This window comes from Danio rerio, chromosome 18 (assembly GCF_052040795.2).
Source record: "Danio rerio strain M-AB ecotype USA chromosome 18, GRCz13ab, whole genome shotgun sequence".
Classification (NCBI taxonomy): Eukaryota; Metazoa; Chordata; class Actinopteri; order Cypriniformes; family Danionidae; genus Danio; species Danio rerio.
In genome coordinates this window covers 4,058,895-4,086,875 of record NC_141038.1, presented here as the reverse complement: position 1 = coordinate 4,086,875, position 27,981 = coordinate 4,058,895, and the positions used below count along the sequence as shown (strand labels likewise).

Sequence of the window (27,981 nt, the reverse complement as noted above, 5' to 3'; positions counted from 1 at the left end):
CTAAAATATTACTGCAGTGGACAAGCTAACATTTTTGTAGGGCTTTCAAACAGTCGACTGAAAACTATTTTAAATGTACACCCTATAAAGCAATCCTGAATCTGGAAACATCTACACTGCATTATTTTAATGTAAAAATGTGAATTTTTTCATGTATTTTGGCTGTTTGTTTACATTAAACAGCATTTTGCTGGTTTAAAAGAGCACATTTTTGTGCGCAAAAAAAATCCAATTTCAGTACATTATTGTCCAGAACATTGACCATACCCTATTTCACTTTATATTAAATGCCTCATTTATAATTTCTGCTTAATTATTTTGTGAAATATGTTACTACACAATTTTTTCAGTGTATGTAAAACAAATGATTAAAAATATGTTTGTTTTTCCTCAAAATAACTCCCAAAATTCAGCAATAACCTATTTTTTGTTCATTTTGCAATATGTTTTATCTGATTTCAACAAAAAAACTCTTCATATAATTTTAATTAGTCATTTTTGTAGATTCAAAGCAAATAAATGCTTCAAAAATTAAAGTTGATGTTGTCAGTTTTACTAATATGCACTGAAGACAAAGAAAAGTCATACGCTAAAGATCTGTTTTAACTGAAAGCTGTCATCTTGACTGAGTAATTAAATATTTAAGGGATGATCACTATCATGAGTATCTTACTAAAGTAAACGACACACTCTCCATCTGTTGCTGTGAGCGCCGCTGAAACGCTTCAGTCATTCTGCACAATAAACCCCTCTCATACTGCATATCGCTAAGCGCTGAATGTTTGTTTATTTATATTTCATGTATATTTATATAAACTGGAGGCCAGCTGTCACGCAGCAAAGCTGTTTCAGAGATTTTATGACTAAAGTCCACTTGCATAAATGCTTGTTTTCTCTTACTGTGCTTTTGTTTTGGTAAATTTCAGAAATCTAGGTTACTTACTTTAAGTACTGGGGTTATGTTAGTGGTAAATTCAGTACTGCAAATAATAAAATCATCTCCATTATCATTATATTATTGGATACACTAAGATAAGACTGTATATTGAAGGTGTGCTTTGAATGAAGGATTGTTTTCAGTTTGAAATAAGTTGTTGTTTTGTATTATTAATCCAGTCGGGCTGGTTACAAAATAAACCTACGTTGAGAAATGCAGTACAAAAAATGGCTCATTCTTTCTTATATTGAAATGTTTTCACAAGAACTCCTAATTCTAACTACTATTTAAACAAAAACAACACTTAGGATGCAGCTAAAGCACTATTTAATGTTAAATATGGTAAAATAATGCAGTTTAAAACCTTTTGTAATCCGATTCAACAGTAAAAATGAGCCTGTAAGCACTTGAATCCGACTTTTTTCTCAATCATTATCATTAGTCTCTGGGTCAAACCACAGTGCAATGTTTGGCACGCATTATAAGGGTGTGCATATTTTGGTAAATAATTTAAACCACCAGTTGTATATATTGCAAAACAGGCTCATTGGGAAAATGTGCCCAGGTATACATTTCTGAGAACCGAGAATTAAGTGCCCTGGGTACATAATGGCTGCATTTTGTGTGTAATATGAACACTATGAGGCAGTGCCGCTCCCCAATGTACGAGTCAGGCGAAGTATAGTTTCAGAAACCAGGTCAAACGAATTCAAGGCTATTAAATGGATTTCTATTGTAACAAATGTGTACCCTGCAAAAAGAGTTGTTGTTTTTTACAACTATTTTTTAGGGGGTTTTCAAATTTTATTGGGATAAGAACAAACATTAGAACAAACATTGGTAGCAGAGAGAGGGGAGGGATCGGCATAGGACCTCAAGTTGGGAATTGAACTCAGGGCACTCGAGCACCATGGAGCTATATGTTGGCACACTTAACCATAGTGACAACCAGGGCTTAATTTGTGCCAGAACACGCCGTATTCGCCACCTCTGAAATGTCTTCCGAATGAGCATCCAGAGGTTTAGGGTTGGGCTGGAGGTAGGCATTAAAAATACAATTTGTTGGGTAATTTAATACACAGCATAAATAATACTCGGTACAACTACTGTTTTTACATTACTGTGATGGTTGGGTTTAGGGTGGGGGTAGACGTTAATAAAATACAATCAATGGTAAATGTAATAAATAATATAAATAATTCTCGTTAACTTCCAGCCGCAACCATATCCAATCTAGCAACAAATATAAAACATGATGCTAAATTGATGCGCATATCACACTTCATGCCGGCCGCGTATCTGATCTAGACTTTACCAGTAGTAGGCGATTTTGGACACAGCCTGGTGCTGTGTTCACATCAGACGCGGAAGGAGCATCACGTGCGAGTGATTTACATGTTGTCAATGAAAATGCGCGAATAGACATCCAGAGGTGCGATCTGCGCGGATGGCGTGGCGCGAATTCAGCGTTTGGTGCGCTTTTGTGCGAATCGCTCAAGTTCAAAAATCTGGCAGACATTCGCGCCGCGTTAACCAATCAGGAGCTCACTCTTGTGGGGGCTTGATTGTGACGGACGCCTGTTGTTGGTGTCCCCGGAGAAATCCTCCAGCCGACACAGACAACAGTTCATCAGACTAGTTCATAAGCACCGCTGAAAGCCTCCGTCATTCAGGTTAAGTTTCTGGAGGAGTTTATGAGCTCATAGAGCTGGATGCACCTCTGAAAGGATCTAGGTGACTCAGGCACGGCCATAAATATTAAGTAGGGGCGGGGCTTTTTATAGCGCTCCATTCCCAAAGAGACACTGCTTGGTGCAGAGCCTTTTGAGCTCCAGCAAGGGGGAGCTTGAGCTCCAACTACTCCTCCTATAAGCTGTTTTAATGTGTACACACACCCCACCTCTAACCCCAACCCCCAGTGACATCACTTATAGAATAAGTGCAAGGAAGAGCTGGAGCTTAAGCTCCCCCTTGCTGGTGGTCAGCTCCGCCCAAGTGGCTCTGCAGTGAGCACCACTTGTTCCCTAACGGTAATAACAAACTAACGGTAAGGGGGCGTGATTAAGAATATTGTAACTGTAGCCGTCAAACTGAAGTCGATTTTAATGTAAGATTTAAACTGAAGACCACCAAAAACAAACATTTTTTTCAGTAAATTATCTTGCACGGATTCATTGTTCACTTTAGGACTAACAGCTAAAAAAATTAACATGTTAAATTTTGATTGCACTCGGCTACGCCCACTATTGTATTAAAAATTTGATCTTTCATAAATTAATTTAAATAATAAATCTGACTGTTTTGCACAATTGTTGTATTATTGTAACATATTAAATGCTATTTAAATATAAATTATGAGAGAGAGAGAGAGAGAGAGAGAGAGAGAGAGAGAGAGAGAGATTTTATTTTTTTATTTTTTTACTACTACTATTTACTGTGTGTACTGTTTTTATTATATATGTTACTTTATAACTGCTTTGGCCATACATTTGTGACATTTGTCATGCCAATAAAGCAATTATTGAATTGAATTGAGAGAGAGAGAGAGAGAGAGAGAGGTGGGCGGAGCTTGTAGTGTTGTGAGTAACAGGTGTTCAGCAGCTGCTCTTCACATACACAGAAACACCGCGACAGTCCTCACATCCACTCGGAGCCGCTCTGGTTTAGCGATTTTATCCATAATAACCGGAATAACGGCTGACATATCGGTGAGTGACGAGTGACACATCAACGTGCCTTCCTCATTTACATACAATGATCCGTTGGTACTTTCGGCGACGTGTCGTCACGGATGATCTGCGGTGAGACTGTTAGTGAAGCTCGTGATGTTGTGTTTCTCAGTCAGTCGCGTTTATTGTCATAACAAATGAATGACAGTGTTATTGTATAGATCCGACGCGTTGTTCAGACCCTTCTGGAAAATAATGAAAAGAAGTGTGTGTATGTGGTCATTTAGTATGTTGAGAGCTTTGCTATAGTGGAATCTTATACTGAAATTTCAAGGTAACGTATATTTACAACGTATATTTTCAACTTAACATACATATAACGAGTATATATGTTGTTTATAGTATATATGTAGTTTATTTATTTATTGTTAACACTTTAGGCTACAGTAAGGGTGTAGTTAATGGTAATTAATTAATGTATTTACTAACATGAACAAACAATGAGCATTGCATTTATTACAGCACCTATTCCTGTTAGTTATTGGAAATAAACTTGTTTAATAAGCATTAGTTTGGATTTTAATAATGCATTTAGTAAATGTTGAACTATGATTATTGAATGCAGTATGTGTATTGTTTATTATTAGTTCATATTGGTAAATAATTTAACTAATGAAGCCTTATTTTAAAGTGTGACCTATTTATTTAACATGTAATACAATGCATTTGGATATTTTGTGTGGCTGTAGTAATGTGTGTTTTTGTAAAACTTTGGAGTACCATGGTTTATAATTGTGTTGGCCATGGTTTATATCAAAGTAACACAGTTTTGTATGCTTGTATGCAGTTTTGTATACATACTGTATTATGTAGTTGTTTTAATTCAAAGAGTTTCAGCGGGTTGTACGCAGGGCAGATAATAGGATTGTCTGTTCTGTTCCTTATTTGATTTCCTTCTTTATACAGGTTTAGTTTAGTGCTTGTGTGTGAGAGAGATCAGGTTAATAGTGTTAATAGGATTTGTTTCTTTTTGTTCTTTCCTTTTTATTGGTGTCGTTTCCTAGGTCATGTTACTCACATCGAGGGCTAGTTATCTGATGTCATTCCTGGTGTTCTGCCTATTTAATTCCATAAACAGGAACACAACAATGAACAAGAACAAAACAGAAATCAAAAGCATTATAAAACAGTACCAAGGATATCAGAATGTGCCTGTTTTAGTTTTCTCTGAAATTTTAGCATCTATTTTACCAAAATTTGCCAAAGAAGACACCAATTAAAATTTAATTCAGTGTAACAATAGTTTGTAATACCTAAAATCGTGGCATTTTTAGGACTATAATTTGATGACGTATTCAATATATTATATTTGAGAGTCACAGTTTGGACCATAAATACTCATTTTTAATCTTTACAATTTGTCACAATTCTGCAAAATTTCAATATATTTGTTACACCGAGTGGAAGAATGTACCATATTATGCAACAATATCAAATTATGCAATGATGTCATCTTTTTTTTTACAGTGTTATAAGCTTTAATAATCATTTTACTCATGCACCAGCGTAATAAAGTACCATAAAAATGAATATATATTTTTTAAAGCTTTTGAAACGAGAGTTTGCATTCAGCGTATATGTTCACATTAATATGTGAACATCTTCTGTACTAATGACATCAATGATTCCTTAAAAGTGATGGGCTATCTAATAGCCACCTCATTATTATTAATATACAATTATTATTCTAAATAAATAACAGAAGTCAATCCTAAATGTAACTGGAAAACAATATAAAGAAAGACACAACTGGAGTGATATGTAAAGATCACTAAAGAAATCTTTTGCATGAATATTAATGACAATTCTATAGAAAAATAAAAAAATAAATGTTTTATGGAATTATCTGCTATCTTTGACCCGACTCATGGCCGAGAAAGTCTAACCCCCCTGACTCATTATCCCTCCTTTCTGCTTCATAGCCATGCTTAGTCAAATTAAGATCATCATCGTATAAACTTTAGTTTTGTCGACTTGCAAAACTTGCTGCGTGCCGACACCTCTGCATAAAAGTTACACCAGTTACGCGCATATTTTATCGGCGTGATTGTAAACAACCGGGATTCAAACCAGGAGCAGAGATGCACTTGAGTCGTGCATGAATCGTTTTCTGCGTGCATGCATCAGTTTGATTTCACCAGTGTTGTTTCGGTTGCACATAGAGAGTAACAAGCTTGCACATGCAAAAGATGCTAAATGTAAATGGCCTCTAACGTCTTTATTCTGGGATTAACACTGTAAATTAATACTTGCATAAAGTAAATGGTATCTCAAAGCTTTTACTGGGGCTCGTTTTTTTCTTCCCGTCACCGTCTCCCCGTGGCGCCCCCCCCAGCAGGATGTTATCCTGGGTGATCGCCCATATTGCCCATGCCTAAATCCGCCACTGCTTACAGTAGTACTAGGCAATGCCGTAGTATTATCTAGAACAGGATCTAAAAATACTCAGGTATTGAATTAAAATCAGTGCATTAGCTGATAAAATAATTACCTTGAATGCAGTGTAAAAGTCATAATAACGTCATAATACTAGAAAACTCTATAAAGTTTGCCAATGCTTGCCTCCTGTAGTCTGCCAATGAAGCGCTTTATTGAATTGTATTGGGAGGGATAGCGAGTGCGTGGACTGATTCAGGGCAAGAATTAACAATAGTCCCGCTGCTGCTAACGGCACTCATTATTTGTGTGCATTGTTTATTTATGTCTAAACAAAGCATTGTGGCTGGACGAGCGTGTGGCACAGTCTCTCTCTCTCTCTCTCCTGTGTTAGGTTTTTCACCCTGATACATGAGAAACGGCGCGTGAGAACAATTTACTCTGTTTAATTAGAAGCCACAACTCAATCTCCTTCAACCATGAGATATCAAACACTTGAAACCATTTCCACTGCAGTCTGTTTGAGTTTTTTTTGTTGTTGTTGTTGTTAATATGTGACCCTTAGCCCGTGTTACAAAAATATTGCAAGGTTAAAATCTTATCCTATATGTTTGGTTATTATGGTAATTTAAATTAGGACCACATTTAGGACAAAAGCTATTACAAAACTTTTCCTTCCAAGTGAATTATATTATCTGAACTACAGATATGAAGGTGAAAAGACACTTGACCAAAATGGCCTGACCTGACAGCTGTCCTACTGTAACATCAACATTATTTTAAAATAATGGTAAAACAGCTTAGAATTAATAATCCTTTATAACATTTATTGATGATTGAAAATAAAGTATAAAAGTTTTGTTTGTGGAAGAAAGGCTCTTGGTGGACCTGGAAGATGTTATATTCCCATGTAGGGTTGTAACAGTATGAATTTTTTACGGTTTGATAATCGTCTAAAACAATACCACGGTTTGACGGTTTCGTGGTATACGGTATTAAATAGTAATTCTCATAGCAAAGACCCTGAAAAGATTAAGAACACGTTTTCTGACTGAACAAAGGTTTTATTTCAACAAACTTTTGAAAGAACCATTTTAATAGAACTATAGAAGTCTTTTATAAAAATAAACTGAAAAATCTCCCATTTTAATAAATTAAATTAGAAGGAATAAACAAGCAAGGTCTTTTAAGATTAGACAAAAATAAACTTAAACTGTCCTTCCTTATAAGCAGGATAAATGGGAGACCAAAAGTGCAATACCAAGTTTATGGCTGTAAACATGTATTTAAAGCGTTGTTTTTTTCAGTCTAGGTTGTGATGAAGAAATGTAAGCATGTTGAGATTTTCAGGACTTAATCTTGACCGCTGAGGTGAGAGAATGTGTCCACTTGTACAATGAACAAATAAAAAAATAATAAATAATGTGTCAAAGTCCAAATAAACATGGTGCAAATCCTCAGTAAAAAAATAGATATAAATATTTACTATACTATAAATAGTTACATAACGAAACTAGATTCAATATGGAACATCCTTAGGTTTTATGTGCCAGCATGGATATGGTTGTCTGTGGATATGGATTTGGATGTGGTTGTCTGCAATGCAGACAAACAGCTGCACCTTCATTTGCGTCTTTTGAAAACAGCAAGAGCAGCAGTTCGTCTTTGCTGTGTCACTGTTTTGTCATGTTTCTGTGCTGCTGTGCATGCAAAAGTACTTAGTATGAGAATTATTTCATGCAAAACTTTTTTTTTTTTTGCGTTTTATTTAGCCGCGCAGAAATGTATGCCTATCTCTCATTCTGTGTTGATCAAAAAGCTCAGTGTTGGTCCACAAACAAAAGTGAAACCTATACTTATTTGTTGTGATATAGCGAGTTTGAACCAATCTGGGCATAGAGGAGGGACAATGCATCAATGTATCATGTCTGGTTTGTCCGGAGACACAGTGACGAGCGTTTCTTTGTCAAATCAGCGTTGTCAAATTTTGATGACGTAACCGCACTGATTCCGGAGCCTCTGAAAGGCCGCGCACTGGAAAGCTGAGATTCTCTTCTTTATGCCAATCTTTGAATTGTATGAATCGGATCAGCGGATCAAAAGTTATTAAACATTTAAGAGCAATACTTATTTTTAGCCGCGGGCGGCTGTCTCGGTCTTTAAGGGTTAAAACCGTTGATATGCAATTGTTCATGGTATGATAATCGTGCACGTTCAAATCGTGGTAGACCATCATACCGGTATATTGTTACAACCCTATTCCCATGACAAAACACTTAGCCTTATAAGTAGTTACAGACTGCTGCGCTACATGAAATTACAGTTAGTAATAAAGGTTATTGTTTGTTTCTTCTGTATGTAACAGACCTGAGAGTAGATTGTCAAACTTGGTGAATAAACGTAAGATTTCTAAAGAGGTTTGATTTTGTAACATCCAATTTGTAAGAATCCCAACTCAAGTTAAGATCTGCTTCTGTAATACCACTTTGCAAACAAAATTTTAATTTAACTTAAGACCTACAGTGTATAAGAAACTTTTTGTGATACTGGAGCACAAAACCAGTCTTATTTTGCACTGGTTTATTTGCAGAAATAGGCAACAAAAAGTTTAAATGATCTTTTTTTCTTGCCAAAAATCATTATAATATTAAGTAAAGATCATGTTCCATCAAAATACTTTGTAAATTTCCTACCATAAATATGTGAAAACTCAATTTTTCATTAATGTCTATTCCTAAAAACTTAATTTGAAAAACCTTAAATGTGATTTTCTCAGTATTTTTGAGCACACAAAATTCTAGATTTTCATATAGTAATATCTGAGTCCAATATTGCCCTATACTAACAAATAAAACACTAGGGATGTAACAATATTGTAAATACCGTCATACCGCAATATTAAATTTTTTCGATATTACCGAAGTCGCATGACTCGGTAAAACTATAGGTCTTCTGAGAAAATTTGCTCAGGCGAATGAAGCGAACGGGAGGTAGCTGAAACTTCATTTCCCATCAGCCCCGGCGTGGCCATAATCCTTTGCGGTCTGTTGTCGCTACAGATCCAGTAATGCGGAAATGGAGTGTGCTGCTAGTAGCGGAGATGAAAAAAAGATGGAAATGATCGAACCTAAAGCGGGTGTTGTCGCCGCGCGCGTGCTGAATAGCGGTGCTGTCGCGCGCGTTCTGATCAGCTGTGTTGTGGCGCGCGTATTGTAAAGCGCCGAGGGGGGGTTGAGCGCGCATACTTAAGAGAGGTGTTGTCGCGCGCCTACTGAAGGGCTGGACTGGACGGAGGTTGTGTCGCGTCGCGGGGGCACTTTTGATCGTTTTGGAAGGGCATTTTCTATCCAAGACTAAAAAGGGCATGTACACTGCACAGGTTGAGCCCTATGTGTGCACGTGCCTGCAAGTTGGGGAATACGACTAATAACAGTCATGGGGACTGCAGAAACACAGCACACTGTTCAGATTGATGCAGACATTGACTTGTACCGCAAAGAGACCTCTATCTCACTCATGGTTTGTCTTCTCAAGTGGGGGAAAGACAATGCACAACGTTACCCCACTGCTGTCAACATGGGCCAAGTCATATCTCTCTTGTCCCAGAAACCTCAGTCCCAAATGAGAGGGTTTTTTTCTGTTGCAGGGGACATTGTAAATACCCAGAGATACCAGCTTTTACCAGATTATAGTTATATGATAATTTTCCTTTAAACCCATCTCTATCTAAGTGAGTGATTAAATGTTGAATGTGATGAGTTTTCAACAATACTAAATTAAAACTTTATTTTTTTACATGGTTTAATAATTTTTTGTTATTAAAATTGAAGTTCCTGTTTCAAAGCTAACAGATAGATGGCTAATTTGTATGTCATTGACACTTTTGGCACTTTTTTGGAGTATTTTCAAAAGTTTTTTTTTTCCTGTAAATGATTCAATAAATACCGTACCGTGACATTCATACCGAGGTATTACCGTACCGTGAAATTCTGATACCGTTACATCCCTATAAAACACCAATAGAAGGTTTATTTAGGACAACCTTAAAGGTGATTATCCAATGCTATCTCATGACAATTTGTAGCTTTTTAACATATTGGCTAATTTGTATGAATTTGTACAAAGAAAACTGAGCTAAATTAATTGAGTAAACTCAGTGCCTCTATTTAATTGAGTTATAGTGTCTCCCAAAACTTGTATATTTAAGTTTATTTATCTTGCTGGTTTTGTCAACTATACTTAAATTGTTCAGTTCACCAAACTTAGTACTAAGGTAACTATTGGGGTTTTCAGTGTGTGTGTGTGTGTGTGTGTGTGTGTGTGTGTGTGTGTGTGTGTGTGTGTGTGTGTGTGTGTGTGTGTGTGTGTGTGTACAATATAATAAAGACCTTTTTGCTGAGAATACAAAGTAATATGTATTATACAAAAATAAAAAACAAACAATATTTTATAAAAATAATTTTTTACTCATTTTAACATTGTATTGAAATAAATACAGTATACGTAAAACTGTATATTTGGATATAACACTTTTATAGCATATTTATGAAACATATACATCTAAAGCTAGACACAAAGAGTTGTTATCTGAACTATTTCATGGGTGCGGCATTATTGTGATTTTCTGGACTTGAGCACAGACTTATAGATTGTCACAGGGTTAAACAGTGTACAGATCTTCAGTCTTCTCATTAGCTAATGGCAGATTATCTTAACCAAGGTTCAGAATACACTCATGTCGATCTCACATAAGGCCAGTTACTCCATTCAATCTATTACAAAATACTTTTAGAAGTGTTCACTTGGAAACTGAACATACATCCAACAACATTTGTCATGCCCTTTGACCAAGAGATGATGATGACACAGTAAGCCTCGGCCATAAAACTGTTCCTCGCCTATCTAACATGTAAGGTAACTTCAGCAGAAAAAACACAGTAAAACAATAAAACATGCCAAAGTCACATGACTGCTGTCAAATGACTGAACCAGACGCAAAGTCAAACAAAACACATTTTAAACCACAAAACTAGTCATGTGTTAACAAGTGTTTTTAAATATCTGAAGAAAAACACAATTAGCAATTTGGAGTGGCCTAGTCAAAGTCCTGACCTGAATCTAACTGACTTATATTCAGATTTCTTTGATGATCTGAAACATTAAAGTGTGACAAACATGCAAATGAATAAGGAATCAGTAAGGAGGCAAACACTTCTTCACACCACTGTTTATCTATACATAGGACAAGGAAACTAGGACAGGGCGTTGTCTGTTTGTAAATCTGAAATATGAGGGTTAAAACAATACAAATAATTTTTAAATCCACTAAAATCTCATGAGGAAACTTAACTATTGTATGTTTTGTCAGTTTAGAGGCTAACTTGTATTTCAATTAGTCAATGCACAAATGTGATTGTACAAACTCATATAAATTAGCCACTGAATCAATAGGTTACAAATTGGTGTTGATAGTGTTGGAAAATCACCTTTAAAGTTAGTAATGCATATGTGACTCTGGACCACAAAACCAGCCACTAAGAAAGAAACAAAAGTTTAAGCTTTGAATTGATGTTTTATTTGTTAGTATAGGACAATATTTGGCTGAGATACTACTATATTAAAATCAGGAATATTGAGCGATCAAAAAAAGATAAAAAATATTGAGAAAATCCGATTTTATGGGGAAACGTAACTATTTTACGCTTTATCAAGTTAGTGGCCAATTCGTATTAACTTAGAGCAGTGGTTCTCAAACTGTGGTACGTGGACCACTAGTGGTACGCAGGCTTCCTTCTAGTGGTACGCGGAGGAATGAAATATGTCATTTACATGCTATACACAATTCAAAATTAATCAAAAATGATGTATATAATATGCCATATATGACATATAGCTTATATTTCTGAGGTAATCTGCTACGTTTTTTAATGGCAGAGTTGTAGCTGCTTTACTGGGCCTACTACACTACTGTATTTCAATACTGCTCATTTTGGTGGTACTTGGAGAGACAATTTTTTTCTGAGGTGGTACTTGATGAAAAAAAGTTTGACAACCACTGACTTAGAGGATTTTAGTCATACCAATATGTAAGATATTTAAAAGGAGGCGTGGCACCAAACCCCACCCCTAAACCCAACAGTCATTGTAGGATAAGCACATTGTATTAAAACGTTTGAATGAGATTGTACACTGTAACCCTAATGTTGTCTTTACTTGAATAATTAAGTAAAGTTGACTGACCATAACTTAAAATTTAGCATTTTTGTCCTATCACTTAAAAATGTGAGTTAATTTAACTTATGTACCATGAAAATGCATAAACTTAAGTTAGCTCAAAATCATAATTAATCCTTTGAAAAAAAATATGCCATTTTCACAAATGTAGTCTTGACTGTAAAATTCTAATATGTGCAACTTCTCAAGTGCAAGGTCTTTTTTTAAATCAGAAAGCAAATGTCTTCAGGTATAATTATTCATCATAATGTGAATAAATGCAGCAATAAGATTTTACTTTTTTTGTAGAATTTTTTTTCAACTTTCAACTGCAACCCAGTACTGGGAAACACCCATACGCTATCCCATGCCAAGAACATGCAAACTCCACACAGAAATGCCAACTGACCCAGACGGGACTCAAACCAGTGGCCTTCTTGCTATGAGGCAACAGTGCTAACACCTGAGCCACCGTACCGCCCACATTTAAATATAAAAGAGAATAAAATTTAAATAGAAAAAGATAACGTTTAAGAAAACTATATAAGATAGTATTATGTACGCGGAATGTTTTTTAATTGTTGCAGTAGGCTGTAATTGTGTTTTGAAAGGGCATCTGTTCACAGTCTGCCGTTTGACTTCATATCTGCATCAGTGAGTTAATCAGTGGGTGTTGGAAATATCTGTCATTCAGCAACAGGGTTTATAATGTTACGTCATATTCTTCCGGCTGAGAATGGATCTGATTTCAGTCAGCGTCTGACATCTTTGGCTTCCTCTCAGTGCTTTCTTAGTTTATGATTGTGTGACCCACCATGCGAAACTCAATTTCCTCTGTTATCTCATCTGCATTGTTGATGTATTGCATTACTGTTTTACCATTCAGGAAATCATGCCTGGCATACATAAAAGTGAATGACTTTGAGTCTTTTATTACTTACACTGTGCCCTGATAATGCCAGTGATGCACAGAAACAAGTCATTTGTCTTTACTTATGAATCATAAACATCTCAAAATGTTGCACTACCAGTCAAAAGTTTGGAGTAATTACATTTTTGAAAAGAGTACCAGCTGTTTTTTGAGCAGCAGATCAGCAAATTTGAATAGTTTCTGAAGGATCACGTGACATTTAAATCTAATACTCAATTTATTTTACTTGTTGTGATAATTACTTAAGCTTTATGAACGTTTATAAACAGCATTATCACAGTATTGATAGAAGATGCAAAAAATAGGTTACTTCATCAGGTATAATAACTAAAAAAAGCAACATTTTTAGTATAACACTTTATTTTGTTAGGATGATGTACTGATGTGGCCACGCATTGGCGCAGTAGCTAGTGCTGTCGCCTCACAGCAAGAAGGTCGCTGGTTCAAGCCTTGGCTAGGTCAGTAGCGTTTCTGTGTGGAGTTTGCATGTTCTCCCCGCATTCGCGTGGGTTTCCTCTGGGTGCTCCGGTTTCCCCCACCAAAGACATGCGGTACAGGTGAATTGGGTAAGCTAAATTGTCCGTAGTGTATGAGTGTGTGTGAATGAGTGTGTATGGATGTTTCCCAGAGATGGGTTGTTGCTGGAAGGGCATCCACTGTGTAAAACGTGCTAGATAAGTTGGTGGTTCATTCCGCTGTGGCGACCCCAGAATAATAAAGGGACTAAGCAGACAAGAAAATGAATGTATGAATGTACTGATGTCCAATTTTATCCCATACCGATATTTAGATTTGGAGGCTGATAACTTCTTTTTATGGTCAGCTTAGTTGTATATAAATAAAATCTACAGCCTGACAAAAAATCCTGTAAAAATAAAGTCACTAGGGATGCACTGATACCCAACTTTAACCGATACTGAGGTCAAAAACATATTTTTTATGGTCAGCTTAGTTGTATATGAATAAAATCTACAGCCTAACAATAAATACTGCATAAATACAGTCACTAGGGATGCACTGATATCCAATTAAACTGATAAATTATTAAGATTTGGAGATTAAAAACTTATTTTCTATGGCCAGCTTTGTTTTATATAAATACAATTTATAAATATATAAACTGGATATAAATACAGTTATAGTTACATTTATAATAGTGTTATTAATACTTATTAGTGATTCATCTTATTTTTCAATGCACATGTTCATAACACATACACTCAGAAATAAAGGTGCATTGAAAACAAAATGGATGAATATGAATAAATATGGAAGCTGTTTAATTACAGTACATTAATAACAATAATATTGGTCATTTATTACAAGAGGTGTAACTAAGTATAGTGTTTTTGTTTTGTGTGTTTAGTTTTGTTTTGTTGGATAATGTAACTTTTATGTGTAATGTACAGTAATGTATACTTGGTTTTTGGGTACCTAGCAATATTTGTTTTGCATTTACCTTGTCTCTTGTAAGAGAACTCTGTGTATTTATCTAGAGGAGAAGAGAGTGATGTTCTTTTGTTGGGGTGGGAAATAATTGCGACAAAATGGACAAAATTGTGTTTTTCTGTTACCTGTCTTGCATAATCAAAAACAATAAACACATTGTTCAAAAATAAAAAAGAAATAAAGGTATGCTAGCTGTCACTGGGGTGGCACCTTTTCAAAAGGTACAAATCTGTACCTTGAAGGTCCATATTAATACCTCAAGGGTACATATTAGTACCTTAAAAGTAGAATAGAGTTCCTCTCGAAATTTGTAGGTACTAATCAATGACTGTAAAAAATGTGGACGACGGACAGCCCCTTTTCCCATTGAACGCCTTGAGGGCAAAACGCCTGCTTGACGGGCACAAACTGTCGCAAAAGACTGCTGAAATTGGAGCCTTGACATGCGCAGAAGGACTGTCTGATGGAGCCAGAGGAGGAGCCGCGAAAATGAGCGGAGTCGAGCTTCCAACCAAACGCTTTATGTAAAATCAACCATGCCCCCCGAACTTCTCAGCATGCGTTTGCTGTCATATCAACACAAATGGATGTGATAACGTTAACAAATATGAGGGTTTTATATATTCAATCGTGCCAGCTTCGGGCCGCAGCGCATAACGTACTCGCGGTGTCGCGGGCTGATTCCGGCTCGCATGCGGCAGCGCCGGCTCGCTCGGCCGCCGCATCTGGCTCGATTGACTCGGGCTGGAATCGGGCAGTGAGTCCTGGCATCCGGAGTAGGTCCAGCAGAGGTAGTCAGTCTGAGCTCTGAGGGGTAAGTCTCCGGCAGGCGAGAATCTAGCCGGAACTGGCCCGAGTGTATTTTGCTATGGGTGGTTAGGCGTGTATCAGCAAACTAATAAAGTCCGAAAAAAGCCCTGACCTTAGCGAATAAACAGTGTTCCACCAGGATCATGTATGTCAGAAACTGTAGTTTACTGCTGAACTCATTTTGTCATGGTAAAATAACACAGAAATCGAATAATAACACTTCAGTCTCCTGCCGAAGCTCAGACGTGCTGCTTTGAGAAACTGTCAATCACAGCTGTCAATCACGATGACACGCCCAGCATTAAATTACTGCTAAAAACAAACTGTTTACAAAAATGAAGATCTGCACCTATTTCAGCACAATAACCAGTGATTAATCGACCAGAACCATCTTTCGGGACATTTTATTGCAAGTGTAATAATTTTTTTTATTTGGGCTCAAGTCTCCTTCATTAACACGGAGGAGGCGGGCTTTATGACTTGTACTGCAGCCAGCCCCCAGGGGGCGATCTAACGGCCGAGACCTTCACTCAAACGCAGGCTTGCGGCACACTTGGTACTAATATATAAGTTTGAGGTACCAATATGGACCCTATAATCAGAATCCGTTTTATTGCCAAGTATGCTTCACACACACAAGGAATTTGTTTTGGCTACAGAAACTTCCAGTGTACATAAAGTGACAAGTGACAACACAAAATAAATATGTGAAGAATGATGATAAACATTAAACAGAGATGCAGTTAGTCAAGAAATCTAGATGTTGAGTTGAATGTACAGATTTGTTATAAATATACAGGTTATAAGGTGCTGTGTACACATGCGAATGGAGAAAGTATTGAATTGTATATTGATATAAGGTGCTGTGTACAAGTACGTATGAGAAAGTATTGCACAGTTGGGGGATATTTAACTGTTCATGAGGTAGATGGCCTGAGGAAAGAAACTTTTCCTGTGTCTGGCTGTCATGACACAATCATGATCAACTAATTAGTAGTTATAAATCAGTGTACACTCTCAGAAATAAAAGTACGTGAGCTGTCACTGGGGTGGTACCTTGGTACAAAAGGTACAAATGTGAAAAGGTACCAGCCTACAATGTTAAAACGTTTTTATGCTATATTACAAAGACTCATTAGTAAGTTAACTGATTTTGTTCTGTCAAATAAATGAATGGTTTTATATTGTTGATAAGAGCGTTATGCCTTATAAATCATAATAATATAGTTACTAATATTTATAAACGCATCTGTGATGGCTTTAAGAAAAGCGTAGTAAGTCTTTTTCCATATAAAGGTGGGGTCATTGTACATTTATAAATGGTTTATTGCCAATTTAACTGATCTTCAAATTCATATCTCTAAACCTAATCATTTATTTAAAAAGAAATGCACAGAATAAAAAAAAACATGTCAGACCAATAATCACGGTCATTTATTTATTGCAAAAATGTCAAAAGTAAATGAAAAAAATTTTTTTTAGTGTTTAAGTTTAGTTCAGTTCAGTTTAGCTCAGTTCAGTGTGATTTAATCATTACTGAGAGTTCAAACACTGAAGAGCAAATTCATCGATGCGTAGCTCTACCAATCCTGAACTATGAGAGCCAGTGGCGACAGCGGCGAAGAAAAAAAAACTTCACCTGATGGGAGTGAAGAAAAAAACCTTGAGAGAACCAGACTCAGTTGGGCACGATCATTTTAATTTCTCCGCTGGCCAAAAGTCTTGTGCAGAGCTTCATTCGCCGTGGTTTAGGCTGGAAGATGGCCTTAGCGAAGACTCGTCTGTCCCTGGAGCGTCGCTGGAATCAGACACATGTTCTTCACTCCCCACGACCATCAGCACAGCAGCAGCTCAGGATATGGCCTGGTCCTGGATATGGAATCCTTGAGATCATCTCGTCGCTGGTCTTGGATCCAATCAGTGACTCCGCATAATCTGAGGACCTCGGGATGAGTATCCCCAGGTGAAAATAGAGAATAAAGAGAATAAATAGCGTAGCTGCTGTTCATTGTGTATATAAGCAAGATGCAGAAGCCTGTGTGGAACCCGCTAGGTGATGCATTGAGTGTATGCTTTACTAAACAGACAGGTCTTTAATCTAGTTTTGAACTGGGAGAGTGTGTCTGAGCCTCGGACGTTATCAGGAAGGCTATTCCAGAGTGTAGGAGCCATGAAAGAGAAGGCTCGACCTCCTTTACTCGATTTTGCTATTCTAGGTACTACCAGAAGCCCTGAGTTTTGAGATCTTAAAGAGCGAGGTGGATTGTAGCGAGACAGAAGGTTGGTTAGATAAACAGGAGCTAGATTATTTAGAGCTTTATAGGTGAGAAGTAATTTGAAGTATTTGCTTGTCTAATATATTTTATACATGAGTCAATCCCATCTGGAATCCTAACCCATCCATATCAGTTCATTTGTTTTTTAAATCGAGCTATTTAAGGATTGATATCGAAATGTACATCGCAGAAAAAAACAAAATATTGCAATGTCAGATTTTTCCAATATCGTGCAGCCCTAATAGAAAGTGTTACCGGGATATTTTTATCAGTGTTGCTCTTGTCATGATTGAACTCAAGCCGTGAGTGTTCTGGATAGCATCTCTCCTGTTTGTACTCTAATCCGCCGGCTGAATATCTGCTAACCGGTTTAACTGCTCTTCTCCTGATGTCTCCGTCTGGAGATCAGAGACGGGTCAGACATGATTCCCCACAGATCCTCTGTCAGACCACCCGGTCTCAGACAAGATCATAAACAAGCCCGTCTGTGTCTGCGAGTCTGGCTTACAGAAATGCAAAAATAGATGGCTGAATAACTGTTAAATGTTATTAAAATAATGCAATTAAAATTCATTCATTCATTTTCTTGTCGGCTTAGTCCTTTTATTAATCTGGGGTCGCCAGAGCGGAATGAACCACCAACTTATCCTGCACGTTTTTACGCAGCGGATGCCCTTCCAGCCGCAACCCATCTCTGGGAAACATACACACACACACACACTTATACACTACGGACAATTCAGCCTACCCAATTCACCTGTCCCACATGTCTTTGGACTGTGGTGGAAACCGGAGCACCCGGAGGTAACCCACGCGATCGCAGGGACAACATGCAAACTCCACACAGAAACGCCAACTGAGCTGAGGCTCGAACCCGCGACCCAGCGATGTTCTTGCTGTGAGGCGACAGCACTACCTACTGCGCCACTGCCTCGCCCCAATTTAAGTTAATAGTGTTTATTATGTTTATTATGTTTGCTGGTTTCCACTATTATCATGAACTTCACTTCCGCATTTCCCAGGACTACATATTCATACATGCACTTCCAGACACGCACGCCTGCTCATTCATCTCGCTTGATTACACTCACCAGCTGAACCTTGTCAAAGACTGATAACACACCATACTTAAACCACTCATGAACCCATTCAGTTAGCTGAGTCTTGTTTACTGTTATCTTTCTCAGTAGCATTACAACGCATTTCCCAGTCTTGTTATCCCGTGTACCGACCGTTAGCCTTGTTAGTCTCATTGTCTTTGCCTGCCGCCTGCCTTTCTGACCTCTTGCCTGTATTCGACTGTGTTTCTGGATTGTCTCCATATGCCTGTTTGTACCTGTGTTGACCATCGCTTGCCTGACCACCGATTAAACCTGCATTTGGATCCTACTTCAGTTGTTTGTATCACTTCCAATCACAACAATAATGGACATTATAACGTGACAAGACTTTCGTCTAAGCAAAGTCAGACCTTACTGTCCTGATAAAATAATAAAAAATCAAGACATGATCATATTTTATTTTGGTAAAATAGGTGTAATCTAGAGGCCTTTGCCTTTCTTATAAGCCACTTTTGATACAAAATGACCAACTAGAAGTCAAGTTATTGTTTAATTTGTATAGGCGACAATACTTTTGTCAGGTTTTGTGTACTCCAAAAAGGAAGGGTGCATTCTGAATAGGATCACGTGATCAATATAATTAAAAGGTCATTCTGAATAGTAGTGTTTGTGTTTGTAAATGAGCTTTTTTGCATATTTATGGTTTATAACATTGATCATAAAATCAATCATCCTAGTGAAGTGTAATACTACACTTATAATACTTGTGACACCACGAAATAAACGATAGAGCATAATACAGTATGTAACGAAAGACTTTTCATTTTGTCCATACGATAAATATGAGCATATTGCACAGCCCCAGTCTTTTGTAAACAGGCCTTATTCTGTCAGCAAGCACAAAGTATATGAGGAAACCTGTGACCCAAAGTAATTATGAAGACTGATCATTTTTCTCCTTCTGTAACTTGATGCATTTCTCCATAGAGCTCACTGTCATTGAAGAACACTGACTGAATTCCTACCAAACTGGCTTTGTAGGATTAGAACAATCATAGAACAAACAGTGAACAATTCATGATCATTTCAAGATGTTAATTTCTTCTGTCAAAATGAAGTGAAGTTTATTTATAAACTAATTTCGAGAGGAGCTCGCGCTTATGATTGATAGCAGCTGATCCTCGTTAGCTAAAACACGATCCACCAACAGATCTACAGTTTAACCAAGTGACTTTTATTGATGTTTTAGTAGTTTGAAGTAATATAATGTATAAGAAATAATAATATATGAGCAATTCCAGCGTTATGGATGTGACATTTGCAGTAAAAATTTAAAACATAAATTCATATAGAAAATAAATGTTAACATTATATTAAAACATCTGTTTATATTTTCCAAAATAACTGACCACAGAGTTATGAGATCAGTAAAATATCAATCTGTAAATATGTTTTGTACTTTAAATGAGCGAAATAAACATGCGTTATGGATGTGACAAAAAAAGTGTGAGTTTACAGTCTACAACATACTTTGTAGAAACTCTGAATTAAACTGCACAACCCAAAATAAATAATGATAATCAAAAGGATAAGAGTTGGCTCACTATAGAGCAAAAATGATTAATTTAATTTAATATTTTTGCATTTTATGAGGAAAAAGTGTCATTATGGAGGTGACTGATGTGAAATTGCCACTTGTGTGACTTTGGTAACTCAAATAGAATAGTTTGAAAACATTGACAGAGACATTTTTATGGAACAAAATCAATGCCAAAAAGTTTTAAATTAAAAAGCTTGTTGAATAGCACAAACTAAAAATAATACACCAAATTAACAAGTTCTTGCATTTTAATGACTTGAATTGGAGGGTTTGTATTTTAGGTCCTGAAATTTAACACATCTGTTTATTTAAGCTGTGAATATTTCTACTAAAAATATTTCAAACAGGTTTTCGTACTTGTAAAGTCAATAATTCATATTTAATTTCCAGGTTTCACTTAATAAATATTCAATACCCTTTAAAAATACAATGTATAATATTCAAAGGGCAATTTCAGTTCATTTTACTTCAGTTCAAATATTCGCTTCCATAAATTCAGTGGCTCAAATTCGATTGTTAAAACTCAACATTACATCCGGGAACTGCAGGAAAAGCAAGTAGAGTAATAAATAAAAGCGATCTTAGCCTTCTTAGAGCATTTGTCTCCCATGCCGGTATCGCGCCCTGCTTGGACAGGTGGCGTTACATGCACATAAACTTTAAAAAAGAAAACCATAAACATAAAGTCTTTTCATCAATATGTACACATTTTCTATCTTTATTAACTCATTCTTCCATAGACGTAAAGTATTATATTGACTGCTAAAGAATATAAACGTAGGCTAAGATTGCAGAACAACGTCTGTCGCTGTATCAGAGGAGTGAGGTTTACGCGATAACCAGCTGGCTTCCGTTACATAAGGGCAAATATATATGGCCAAAACATTATTTACTTCCTTTACTCATACTCATTTTATTACTTATAATGTCCAAGACTGGTTTAATTGATTTAATTGATTAATTGATATTAATATAAAATGCTACTTTTGTGCCTTTATTAGCTTTTTTCTTGGGTTAAAAATCTTAAATTATTCCATCTCCACCTTCTGGTGAAAAAGCAGCTGCGTGCTCTTCAATCCGCAATCTATTGCTTTTCCTGTAGTTCAAACAGTCGAATTTGAGCCACTGAATTTAAGGAAGCGAATATTTAAACTGAAATAAATGAACTGACATTGCCCTTTGAATATTATACATCGTATTTTTAAAGGGTATTGAATATTTAGTAAAGGAAACCTGGATATTGAATATGAATTATCAAATTTACAAGCACGAAAGCATGTTTGAAATATTTTTAGTTGAAATATTTAAAACTTAAATAAACAGCTATGTTAAATTTCAGGACCTAAAAATACAAACCCTGCAATTCAAGTCATTAAAATGCAAGAACTTGTTAATTTGGTGTATTATTTTCTTTCTGTTTGCGCTATTCAACAAGCTTTTTAAATCAATGCTTTTGGCATTGATTTTGTTCCATACATTTTTGAGTATTTCTAAAGTGCTGTAAAATACTTGCTTACTCAAACATTTTTGGGAAAACGTATTTTCTTTCATGGCATGGTTGACATTTGCTTGGAATAGCTCACATAGAGAAATAAGTCTGTAAAAAAACTGAAAACGTGCTGGCAGTTTATTACAAGGATTTTGTTCTGTAATATATAACACCAACCCAGACAATAAAGCACTTTAAACTATTAAAAATATTAAGTATATTATATAAAAAAAGTCACTTTTAAGTTGTAAGTTCTAAGGTTTCCAAGTTGTTGGAGGAAATATCAAGCTCCCATAATGCAGCTCAAAAGCAGAAATAAACATAAACAAAACTAAAAACATCAATCACAAAATACGGGAAACTGCTAATTTAAAGATTTTTTTTACAGTGTAGACGCAAGACAAATAGTCAAAGTAAGTAAAGCCGTTGGATGTGAGCTATTTTTGTAACTGTGTCTCCGCAGGTCTGGTGCTCCAGATCTCCTGGTTCTCCTCCATCCGTCTGCTCCGGGCTGCCCCATGCAGGGAGCGGCTGATCGGTGAGCCTGTCCAGACTGAAGCTGGGGAAGCTAAAGGTGGTGCGGCGGCAGCTGCTGCAGCGCTATGAGCACCAGCCGTTTGTCTCCTGTCTGGCCGGTCTGTACGGCTGCCAGTGGAGAAGATACCAGCGCGCCAAAGCCCAGCCGGGAGAGTGCTGCTGCAGCCGGGTCAGCAAACAGACACTGATACACCAAACACTGCTTCATTCCTTCAGGGTTTAATGCAACCCTGACACTGATATTAATGTGCATGTTTTGTTGAAAAGCAGAATACAGACAAAATGATTAGCCCTCTTGTGAAATGTGTGTACTTTGTGATGTTTAACAGAGGAAGGATATATTTTACTCCTGGAGAATGTCTCATTTCATTTAGTTTGGCTGGAATTTAATTAAATTAAATTAAATTTAATTTAATTTAATTTAATTTAATTTAATTTAATTTAATTTAATTTAATTTAATTTAATTTAATTTAATTTAATTTAATTTAATTACTGTTGTTTAAATTACTGGTTTGAGCCCCAGCTGGGTCAGTTGGCGTTTCTGTGTGGAGTTTGCATGTTCTCCCCGTGTTGGCGTGGGTTTCCTCCGGGTCCTCCGGTTTCCCCCACAGTCCAAACACATGCGTTATAGGTGAATTGAATACACTAAATTGTCCTTAGTGTATGAGTGATTCCCGGTACTGGGTTGCAGCTGGAAGGGCATCTGCTGTGTAAAACATGTGCTGGATAAGTTGGCGGTTCATTCTGCTGTGGTGACCCCTGATGAATAAAGGGAATAGGCCGAAGGAAAATTGATCAATTAAATTAAATTAAATTAAGAATTAAATTAAATTAAAAATTAAATTGAATAAAGAATTAAATACAACAATAAGTACATAAGTACATAAATAAACAAACAAATAAATAAATAAATAAATAAATAAATTAAAGGAGTTTAAATGTAAAAAAAAATAATTCATGTTAAATTTCATGTGTTTTTTTTTTTACAATAAAAATAAATAAAAATTAACCCCACCCACTCATACTAGTATCTCCTAAAATAACTGGTAAAATATGTGCTGTCATCATGGCAAGGACAAAATAAATTATTTATTAAAACTATTTTTATTCTGTATGTCTTACAGTTTGTAACATTAACCCCTTAGACAGGCCTTTGCAAAAATAAGCTTAGTTTCTGGATTTTATATGGACATAAAGGGCTCTATTTTGATGGTCCATGCACAAAACGGAAAGCGCATGGCGCAAACGCTTTCAGGGCGTGTCAGAATCCATATTTGCTAATTTAAGGACGGGAAAATCCGCTTTGCGCCATGGCGCATGGTTTAAAAGGGTTGAGTTTATTTTCTTAATGAGTTATAGGTGTGTTTTGAGAATAAACCAATCAGAGTCTCATCTACTGCGTGAGAATGAGAGATAATGGATCTACTTTCACTTTTGCTCGTGGATAGGGAAACCTTTACGCACAGACAATAATTAGCCTATAAATAATTAATTTCGTTTGTTAAGCGCAAATAATTGTTTTAAAAACTATTTCTAAATTCAGTTCTAATTTCCAGCAAACGAATAAATGAACAATTATAACAAAATGTGCTCAAAAACCTGAGTTATATCCTAAAACACATGCTGTGCCCCATATGGTCTAAAACCTGACAGGTGGGCAAATCTAAGCTTGTTTTTAATAAAACAAATATAAATATGCATATAATAAATAATACTGCTAACAATAATAACATTATACAAAAGCAAATTGTTATGAATGAACTGAAAAAGCCTCCTGAGATGAAGAAGACATAAAAGCAGTGATTTTTCATATTTATGTAGGCTAGAAAATAATATGTTTTGTAATATTTGAATCCTTCTTATTTATATCCTATATCTATTCTTATTATATCCTGTATATACCCTTAAAATTTGTATTTTTTCATGTGTAAAGATATTTGCGTATTGCTCTACATCTTGTGTGTAGGCTATTAAGCAGTGTGTAAGCGAGGCGCAACTCTGCGCTGGAGTTTAGACCGGGTTTCTTTTGGTCTAATGAAAAATCTATTATAGTTTCTCAAAATAGCAACACACCAGCAGTGCGCCTCAGAACACCTTCCTTTTTAGACCAGAACGCCTATGAGCGCACATATGAGCGCTAATGCATTTGCTATTTAAAGAGCGTAGCGCAACGCCTCAAAACGTCTCTTGCGCCAAGCTGAAACTAGCAAACAAGTATTGCGCCGCGCCTTGCGCCACATTGCGCTGGTTGTATGATAGGGCCCAAAGAGTTAAAGAGCGGATGTGGAGCTGTACAGGACAAACCGACTCATCTTACGGTGAGTCATCCACACTTAAATGACTCAGTGAATGATGCTTTCTGAGTCATTCTCAAACCTCTGAACTCAAGCAGAGCAGTGAAAACAGCTCGATTTAGAAAGCAGCCCATCAGCAGCTGAAGAGCGCTGTTCAACAGAACTAATCAGCACATGCAGGAGAAATGCACCCGTAAGTGCTTTCTATTGAGCTGCGTGAGTGGCTGGTTAAGGGGAGAACATTCACAGATGTGGACGGAAAAAGGCCCTGGAGAGTATAATGTGTCGATTAATGCAAATACGGCAAAAATGTGGTGCATGCGCTAAGTTTATCTCGATCTTTGTGCATGTACAGGGGCTTTAATACTTTACACTACCTGAGAAAAGTCTTGTCGCCTAAGTTTTAGGAACAACAAATAATAACTTGACTTCTAGTTGATCATTTGGTATCATAAGTGGCTTATATGAAAGGCAAAGGCCTCTAGATCACGCTTATTTTACCTTAATGTTATGCCTTAATGTTTAATTATTTCATTAGGACAGTAAGCTCTGACTTTGCTTAGACAAAAGTCTCATCACTGAACAGAAATAATGTCCAGTATAGAATATAAAGTCATGAATGAATATTGTGTCTGACTCCATCATGAGCTTGGAGGACTGCATCCATACATCTCTGCAATGACTCAAATCACTGATTAATAAAGTCATCTGGAATGGCAGAGAAAGCGTTCCTGCAGGACTCCCAGAGTTCATCAAGACTCTTTGGATTAATCTTCAACGCCTCCTCCTTCAGCTACCCCAGACATGCTCAATAATGTTCATGTCTGGTGACTGGGCTGGCCAATCCTGAAGCACCTGGACCTTCTTTGCTTTCAGGAGCTTTGATGTGGAGGCTGAAGTATGAGAAGGAGCGCTATCCTGCTGGAGAATCTGTCCTCTCCTGTGGTTTGTAATGTAATGGGCTGCACAAATGTCTTGATACCTCAGGCTGTTGATGTTGTCGTCCACTCTGCAGATCTCTCGCACGCCCCCATACTGAATGCAACCCCAAACCATGATTTTTCCTTCACCAAACTTGACTGATATCTGTGAGAATCATGGCTCCATGTGGGTTCCAGTTGGTCTTCTGCAGTATTTGTGATGATTGGGATGCAGATCAACAGATGATTCATCAATAAAATCCACCTTCTGCCACTTTACCAAATGATCAACTAGAAGTCAAGTGATTATTAGTTGCTCTTACAACTGGGATTGACGACAAGATTTTTGTCAAGTAGTGTATTTACTGTACAGCAGTTTAATGTAGGGGATGTTTTCATCCCAACCATAGCGAAAAGGTAATGCCTCTGAACTGTGTCCAAGGGTTAATCTTTTTTATGTATTATTTATTGATATTGATGTTTTTATTGTTGTAAACCTATGTATTATAGAGAAATGTTATTTATAAATGGTAACTTTTATCTGATTTTGCCATGAAATACCAATTGAAGCTGATTTAGATATACATTTTAAACTCTCTCTGCCTTTAATATTTATATGAAGCTACAGATTTGTACTGTAGTTTATACTGTATATTAGCTTTGGACATGCTATTTTCAGTTCTGTGATGTGAAAAAATATCTGTTCTGAAATGTAGTGGAAACTCCAGTTTATGTACCAGGATCTTTTTTTTTGTTTAATGTTAAAATGAAAGCGCACTAAACTCCTCCTGTTGACTATCTGTGTGTTGTGTGTGCTTTTTTTGCAGTTGGAGTGCAGTAGTTTCGCTCTCCTCATCGTAACATTTTTCCTGACGCTGATATTCCTGTATTTCTGGAGTGAAGCGCAAAATGATTACAACGACTTCGACTGGTGAGTGTCTCCAGATGAACGGGACATTTTTATCGATAAATGTAGAGCTCTGTTTGCACCAAAATCTTTTATTTAGCTTTTAATTTCAATCTAGTCGGAGGAAATTATGATCCACATTCATGAGAACAGTCTTCTTTTTAAGTTTTCATTAATGATTCATTACTAATGGGAAAGATACTGATGTTTCGACTCAAAGCTTTCTTCAGTGTGCAAAGCGCAGTGTGCAATTCAGTCCCAATAGGTAAAAACAATTATTTTTACGTTTAAATTGTTTATTGTGAAAAAACAAACATTATATCAGTACAGATAGTTACATATCATTCTCTTTTTTTTTTTTACAAAAGAGACAAAAAAAAACAATAACAAAAATATATATATATATAATAAAAACGAGAAATATTAATAATAATAATGATAATAATAAAAGAGGAAAATAAAAATAAAACATGAGTATTAAGTGTACTGAAAATTACAACCAAATATCACAATCAAATGTTCAGATACATTGTCAATGTTGAAAGTAAATATTTACAATTAAACGGTATAAAATGGTACTAGATAAAACAAAAAAGTTTAATTAAAACGAAATAAATTAAAAAGGGAGGGAACTCAGGAGATTGCATCTATTAAATGGAAGGCAATACCTTAAGAGAGTTAAAGTAAGTTATAAAACATTGCCACTTTTTAAAGAAATGAGTTTTCCCAGAGCATCTAACCTTTTCCAACTTAAGAAAATGCATGGTATCTACAAGCCATTGGGATGTAGTTGGAGGCTTATTTGATTTCCAGTGAAGTAGTATACGACGCCTGGCTATTAGTGAGGTAAAGGCCAAAACATCAAGCTGTTTAGAATTAAATTTGGACCAAATCTTTGGAACCCCAAAAATGGCAACATCAGGGGATGGGTCTATATTTACCTGCAACACCTTGGACATAATTGTAAAATAACTAATCCAATAATTCTGTAATAGAGGGCACATAAAGAACATATGACTCAAATTACAACTTGGTGCATGACATCTGTCACATCTATCATCGATATTGGGAAAAATTTCAGATAGCCTGGTTTTTGAGAAATGGACTCTGTGAAAGACTTTGAATTATATCAGACTAAGCCGAGCACAAATTGTACTAGAACGTATTCAAAAACAATTATTTTTAACTATCAATAAGACCTAAACAATAAGACAAAACAAATAAGACTTTTTCCAGAAGAAACAATATTATCAGACATACTGTGAAAATTTCCTTGCTCTGATAAACATCATTTGAGAAATATTTAATATTTAATATATATATACAGTTGAAGTCAGAATTATTAGCCCCTTTTTGATTTTTTTAAATATTTTAAATTTTTTTCAAATGATGTTTATCAGAGCAAGGAAATTTTCACAGTATGTCTGATAATATTTTTTCTTCTGGAAGAA

At 36.2% G+C, this 27,981-nt stretch overlaps 1 protein-coding gene across 12 annotated transcripts in view; it reads left to right on the top strand.

Moving 5' to 3' along the window:
• gdpd4a (glycerophosphodiester phosphodiesterase domain containing 4a) overlaps window positions 1-27,981 on the top strand; it is an 80,219-nt gene that overhangs the window by 10,447 nt on the left and 41,791 nt on the right. For 4 of the 12 annotated variants that reach the window (XM_087292919.1, XM_087292922.1, XM_087292924.1 and 1 more), the window contains exons 1-3: window positions 3,548-3,645; window positions 22,335-22,577; window positions 26,451-26,554. The gene's annotated coding sequence lies outside the window, so the exon portion shown is untranslated. Of the gene's footprint in view, window positions 1-3,547; window positions 3,646-3,735; window positions 3,941-22,334; window positions 22,578-26,450; window positions 26,555-27,981 lie in introns of those variants that run through there. The other 8 variants (XM_087292920.1, XM_087292923.1, XM_087292926.1 and 5 more) reach the window with 2 other exon arrangements.